This window comes from Leptinotarsa decemlineata, unplaced genomic scaffold (assembly GCF_025532065.1).
Source record: "Leptinotarsa decemlineata unplaced genomic scaffold, Ldec_3_MD MMD2_tig00000199_RagTag_RagTag, whole genome shotgun sequence".
Lineage (NCBI taxonomy): Eukaryota > Metazoa > Arthropoda > Insecta > Coleoptera > Chrysomelidae > Leptinotarsa > Leptinotarsa decemlineata.
Window position 1 is genome coordinate 11,551,896 of NW_027412544.1, and position 7,550 is coordinate 11,559,445.

The window sequence follows — 7,550 nt, forward strand, 5'->3', positions numbered from 1 at the left end:
TGAGTCGAATCGCAGAAATGTCTTCTATCATAGTCCTGATAATTCGATACATATAGAGCCATTATGGTACGAATACGTTGTATCAACTCTGAGAATTTCTAGATTGATTGCCGAGTGATACCAGTTTCATTGGCAATTGGTCGCTGTGAAATATATGAATTCTCTTTCACTACATCTTAACATTCTACTTACTTTTTCTGTGTTAGCGGTCATAAATTTCTTCGATGATATCAGCGAAAACCTTGGTATCAAAGGAAATTTCATAAATTACATTCGTGGTTTTGAAAATGTTTCAAATATAGTGAGGTTGGTGATGTCATAAAGCAGAACCTGTATAATGTAGTGATTTTTTCTCAGGTATTAACTCTGCTTTTTTGTTGTTTATGATATCAAAAAAAGCAAATTACTTTATGAAAGTCCAACTATTCATCGTTTCCAACTACTTTTATTATATTCTGTTATCAGAATATTTCAGAAAATTCTTAATAGTACCGCAATACATGAAAGTATCAACCCTATTGGCATTGGTATATTTTGAATGCGAAATGAATGATGAATCATGGTTTACCTATAAGTGAAACAACTGAGACTGATCAACAATAACAATTTTTTCTATACCGGTTATAAATATGATAATGCTTTATCTGTACTGAAACAAATATCTTGATTCTCTCGTATACATACTACGACAAACATCATGCCACACATTGGTGTGTTCAAATTTTTCTCCAGAAAAGTAATAGAATGTACAAAAAAGTACATTCAGGCCGTTTCCTTTATCATGTGATAACATTGCTATATTCTAAACCGTAACAGATACGAAGACGATTGAATGCGCAAAAAGGTAACTGCCATTGGTAACAATACAATGGTCGAAAGAAATCAACGGGGACTCTCGCCTTTCTTGAGTTATACGGGGAAAACCAAAATGTTGTTTTTCGATTTTTTTTCAATGGAATTGTTATTTCGGAGAATATCAAAAAATGGAGGCGAGAAATGTTATTGTATTTGAAGTGTACTATGACGATGTAGTAATGAATATTGACCGTCTCGGGTCAACATGGCAAAGATCAACTTTTTTTTTCAAATACGGACCTGTCTTTTATATTACAGATATTGATGAAGCGATAAATTCACAATCCAAGGGTATATCATATTTAATATTTGTGTAGCGTTTCATTTGAAATAACTTCCATCATCAATGACAACAATCAAACAGGAAAACAATTTATTTTATCATGAAATTTTGGGAGAAATGAAACCAATACGGCAATACGTGGCAATCTACATCAAATGCTCAATCTGACGACCTCTTTGTTGAATGCACATACGTTGTCGGTTCAGATAATTCATGTGGCAATTTTCTAGCATGATAGGTGTGATACTAATGCATGTATCTTTAATGTTTTGTTTGAGATGGTCGATATCTATACTTGATGTTGAAAAAACTTTATCCTTTATGTATCCCCAGACAACAAAATCTAAAGGAGTAATATCTACGGATCGAACTGGCCAGGGAATTGGTACATTGTTTCCAATCCATTTTCTTGGGAATATTGCTTTTAAATGTTTCCTTACTATTGCTGCATTATGGGGAGGAGCGCCGTCCTGTTGAAAATATTGTATTTCACGGCAGATGTTCAGTGGCAATTCATCTGAGTAGCCATCGAATTCGTTGAATGAAAAATGAAGATACATTTCACTATTCAAATGATCATCGTAAAAGAAAGGGCCAAGGATGTTTGTTCCCACAATTCCCAACCAAACATTTATTCCGAACCTTTCTTGGAAATTGGTTTCCCTGTGTAAATGATCATTTGTATTATTCCACCTATAATGGATATTTATGTTGAACCAACCATTGTTGGTGAATTTTGACTCGTCCGTTCATATTATTTTTTCACAAATATTTCCAACTACACTATTTCTACGTCTTAACCACTTCGCAATACGTAAACCCCTTCCATGATCCCTTTCATTGAAGTGATGAATTTGCGTATCCTGTAGCATTTATATTTGTTCTTTTTCAAAATAGTTCTGGTGGATTTTATAGAACAATCTTGATTAGCATAATTTTTGTAACTGATTTATCTTATATTTAAAAAAAAACAGGTTTTCTCTGTGTAAATTTTGATATGGTAATATTTGCTTACCCATAATATTTATTTCATTTCTCATCCTTTCAGTAACCACACATTTTCTTGTCTTCTTTCTGTAAAATGCACCATAGTCCCTCAAATTTCTTTCTGATCGTCTAAACATTTGAATGTTCGGAATACGACGATTCGGGTATAGCTCAACATACATATTCCTTGCCAAAAGAGGTTTCTGTTTAATTTTGCATATCTAAATAGCATATCAGTCCTTCATCATTTGAATACATCTTTGATAAGTTCATAAACGTCTGACAGTTATCAACAGATATCAACATCGCATTAATTTTTCCTGTCATAGAACCCTAGCAGAACCTGATCATACCAAATCGTACAAAAATCGAGTTTTGACAAAAAAACTGTTATTTTCGAAATGGGAATTATAAAAATATTACGAGTTATTAGGGAGAAATAAGCCTTGACAGAAGGATTACGGCAATACAAAAATTTACAAAACGAAAAAGTACGATTTTTTATTGTGCTTCAAAGAGATTGACGTATCTCCAGACGAACTTTTTTTCTGGTTTAGTGTCAGTGGTTCTTCAGTTTCCCAGCAGCAACCTACGAATAATGAGGATGAGATTTGGACTGCTGAACCAGAAACCTTTGTTGTGTTAGGGTACCTACCTGTAGAATTTATAAGGTTGTCTAAATCATATTATGAAGAAATCGAAACAATTTACTAAAGAAGTAACGACAGGGCCGTAATTCAAAATTTTTGTCACTGATGATGGTAGTTATTTCGAATAAAACGCTATAAAAATATCAAATGTGATGTACCCTAGGATTGTGAATTTAATGCTTTATCAATATCTGTGAGTGAATTTAATGATTTATCAATATCTGTGATAAAAACGACAGGTCGATTAAAAAAAAAAGATGATGGTGGCCATGTTGACATGAAACGTTTTATCGGATATTTATCATTACATCGTCATAGTACACTTCGAATACAATAACAATTTTTTTTTCATTTTTTGATATTCTCCGAAATAACAATTTCATTCGAAAAAAACGAAAAACAGTATTTTTGGTTTTCCCCGAATAACTCGAGAAGGGCGAGAGTTCCTGTAAATTTTCTTTGACCATTGTATTGTTCCCGATGACAGTTACCTTTTTTCCCATTTGATCGTCTTCGTATTTATTACGGTTTATAATATAGCAATGTTACCACATGATAAAGAAACGGCCTGTATATACAAGGCTATTCAAATTCGTTTCTGTACATGGGGATCTCGTAAACGATAAGAGATAGAGTATCGGTTGAATTGTGACCTATTCAATCATGTAAAAAAATCGAATATAGCTCTTTTGGTTCTGGACATATACAGGAAAATCCAAAAAATCCCAAATAATTTCATTACCTATATCTTTTTTATTCACAGACATATTGAAAATCTGTTCACATTTCGCCATTGGCACTTGATGTGGGCTTTCAGAATATGCCCATGAATTTTTTATACAGGGTGTCATCTGACTTGGGCCACCCCCATCTTTGAATTTTTGAATACGGACCTGTATTTTATTTTTTATTTTTTGTGTCTTCGACGTTCACTATATACTAAGAACTTAAATTGAATTTTATATTACGGGATGTTTGAGTAATATTTGATTATAATTGTGTGAATTATTTCCTTTTGAATTACGGACCTGGAAATTGGTTGACTGAGTTGGATGAAAACACAATAGCAACTTCCACGTCTCCCTATGTATCGTAGAGTTTTTCGAGAGTTTTTTATCATTATTAGGTACCTATTCATATTTTCTTTTATTGCTCTGAACGTTTTCTACAATGAACTTCGAATAGGACAACCTTTTATGATTATCTGAAACATATCTACATGAAAAATACATTATATGTATTTTAATCAGCAGAAAAAGAAATGATAGCAATAATAACCGAAACGAACACTATAATTGTAATGAACATTGAAATGAACTAATTTATATACACAAAAAAATTAATGACGCAATAAATGTTGGAATTGGAGTCCTTCCATTTAAAGACATTTTTGAACTCGGTTTTTCAAATTATTTATTGCCCTTAACACACTTATTTGCTGCCTTGTTGCGAAATCATTCAAAATCCTCAATCTCGAGTCTTCCACATTTTCTATCTCTCTGCCAGCGTAGGTAATCATATTTTTCAATGTCCCCAATAGGGCGGAGAAGCATTTTCATTGCTTCTCCGCCCTCTATCCGATGTTTGATACATTTCTTCAATGGTTTTGAATGAGATAAACAAGCTCGTAAATTTGAGAATAACTTTCAAAAAAATGGTTTGAAATATTTATTTTCGCCTTAACATTTTGAGGAAAAAATACAAAGGTCTCAGTGAACAAGTTTTCATTCGTATAATGATATGCGTTCCAGTTCTGATGAGAGTTTGTTTATAGATTATTTGTCAAATTTCAAATTTTTCCAGTTTTTCACATAAATTGAATTCAGTATTACATCTACTTCACATAAAAAAATGATATAAGAATGGTCGTTTTATATGATCTAATGAAAATAAATGAGGAAGTGAAAAATGTTCAACTGTAATTGTATTAATACCATATCAGATGAAAAAAAAGTCTGGGGTCCAACACATAGATGCGCTAGTCTTATCGCATTCACCGCTTTTTCAGTTAGTATTGACCTTCAAAAGGAAGCTGTTGAAATTTCATGATATTCTAATCATAAGTTTGTGAGTTATTTTGCTGAGAGTGACACTACTTTTGTTATTTTCAAAACAATGGATCAAAAAAAATTCGTGTTTAATTTTACACTGCTTCTTGATAGAAAAAAATACTGTTCAAGCGAAGGCATGTCTTGAAAAATGTTGATAAGACTCACCTCCTTCTGAAATAACAATTAAACGTTGGTTTGCTGACTTCAAACGTGGTCGTAGAGACATCGATGATGCAGAACGCGGTGGACGTCCAAATGGGGCAATAATATCAGAAAAAATCCACAAAATCGTTTTGAATGATCGAGACGTGAAGTTGCGTGAGTTAGCCGACATTGTAGTGATATCAAAAGAACGTGTTGGCTTTGTTTTGAAAGAGCATTCGACAACGATAAAGCTCTGTTCAAAGTGGGTGCCGCGCAAGCTCACTGTTGACCAAAACAAAAACGTCTTGATGATTCTGAGCAGTGTTTGGCCATGTTCAAACATAAAAAACCAGAATTTTCGTGTCGATATGTGATAATGGCTGAAACAAGGATCCATCACCAATCAAATCGATTGTCATCTTAGTGGGGAGCAACTGGTAAACCTCGCCTGGAAGCACAACAATCGGCTGAAAAGGTTATGGCTTTGATATTTTAGGATGTTCGAGGTATAATATTCATCGACTATCTTGAGGAGGGAAATATCATCAACAGTGAATATTATATAATGGTATTGGAGCGTTTGAAAGCCATAATTGCAAATGACCGCATATGGCAATAAAAAAATAGTTTATCAAGACAACGCACCGTTCAATCGAAACAGTGACAAAACTACATGAATTGATCTTCGAATTGCTTCCACATCCACCGTATTCGCCAGATTTGTCTCCCAGCGAATATTGGTTGTTCGCAGACCTGAAAAAATGCTTACCTGTAAGAAATTTCACTCGAATGCAGAAGTTAGAGTTGAAATATTAGAGCGGTGCTGGAATGATTTTGTTGTTCTTGGTGAAGATTACTTTGATGAATAAAGCCAATTTTGAACAGAAAATTTCGGGCAAAAAAAAAAACGCGTTTTTATAGGCCACGTTTGATAACGTGTTTCTGGAGTAGAAAACACGATATCCTGAAATTTATGACTCTCAAATACAAATAATCTTTTTGAAGAAATGAGTTCATTTACTATTTCCTCCGAATGTATATTTCTCTATGTTATAAGGTCTCTGTTCGTCTTGTTTGTCTATCCATCACACATGAAATTCGATACACAAATATTGATTGAATGATTCCGTACCATTTGATGTATGCTATATAAATACACTTCAAGTATACCATAACACGCGAAAAGAGGCATAATGTGCTAAGAATGAGCCTCTAGTCTATTTGAAATAGTATTTGTTTATAATATCACGAATAATCACGATATTTTATCTTTTTTTCTTTTCATTTCGATAAACTCAACCAAAATATCTTCTTGCTTAAAGGTCTAGAGGGGTCGGCAAGTAGTTTTAGGTGGGTTAAGGTAACTGTGGGAAAATTTTGACGAGCTCCAGAAAAAAACAAGTGATTAAAATTCTGAATTATAAAACACAAGAACTAAAATTATTGTGAGAAATTACACCGAAGTATGTCTTCTAATCTGACACTCACTATCAAGAAATGTTACGAAAATAGACATTTGTTCATCATCAACAATTTCGGTTAACGGGAAGCATATTTTGAAAAGATTTTTGAACAGAAGTGCTATGGCGTAGCAAGGTGCCTTTCATAGGAGTTCAAGAAGGGTGTTTTCAATATCAGCAGCAAAAATTTCCGTTTTTCGTGAATTACTTCTTGCTCTGATAAGGGAATACTTTGAAATGCAGCGACATCTTTTTTTCTTCAAAAGGTGCCGTGACTACTTCTGACATACATTTTGTCACCTTCTGATCATCTGAAAATGGTTTTTATTACGCTGCCTATTAGGCAGCGTAAAACAATATTGTTCAGTCCATTCTGCCAGAAACCTCCTATTTTTACTGTCCACGTCACACTTTTTAGAATCCATATTAGCATAGGAACGAAAATATTATGAAAACGCGAAAAATCACAAAACAAAAGAATGGTTGATTCGCGGTTTGCGCTACGACTAACAGTCTGCTTCCCCTGCCCACACACCCGCACCTCCTATTTTGATACTCGCTCGCGCTTGTTTCAACAAAACAAAATAGTGGCAAGCGCGCACAAACACACATACACACACAAACAGACCGCGGTCCGCCTGTTGCCGACCGTTGCTCTAGAAGACCTTCATTAGGTTTAATTGCTTGGAGACAGGGAAATACTAGGGCAGTGCATGATAAGTTTCAAAAATTTGTCAGTTTTCATGCCATACAGCGGGTTCAATATCCCTTGGAGCGTAGAATAACACCAGTATTTTGTTAGTATCCTAAGAAGTGACATAGGTAGTAATGGAGACCTCTTAAAGCGTCATGTCGATGCATAGGCTGGACATACTGAAAGCGACGGCATAAGTGTCTCAGATGCCTCGAGGCAGGCCCTCTTCCTGGTGTCAGTAATCTCTATATACTCATCACACGACTACGGTAGACTGAGATGTTGAAGACAGTTGAAGACAGGTCATGACGAAACCCTCAGTTTTCGACTCCAGCCCAATCAACGTGACGAAAGCGAAAGTCAGATATGTTGATGAGTCGATATCTTCAGTGTTGTTGAAGAAGACCCTATGCATTTGTGTATCCC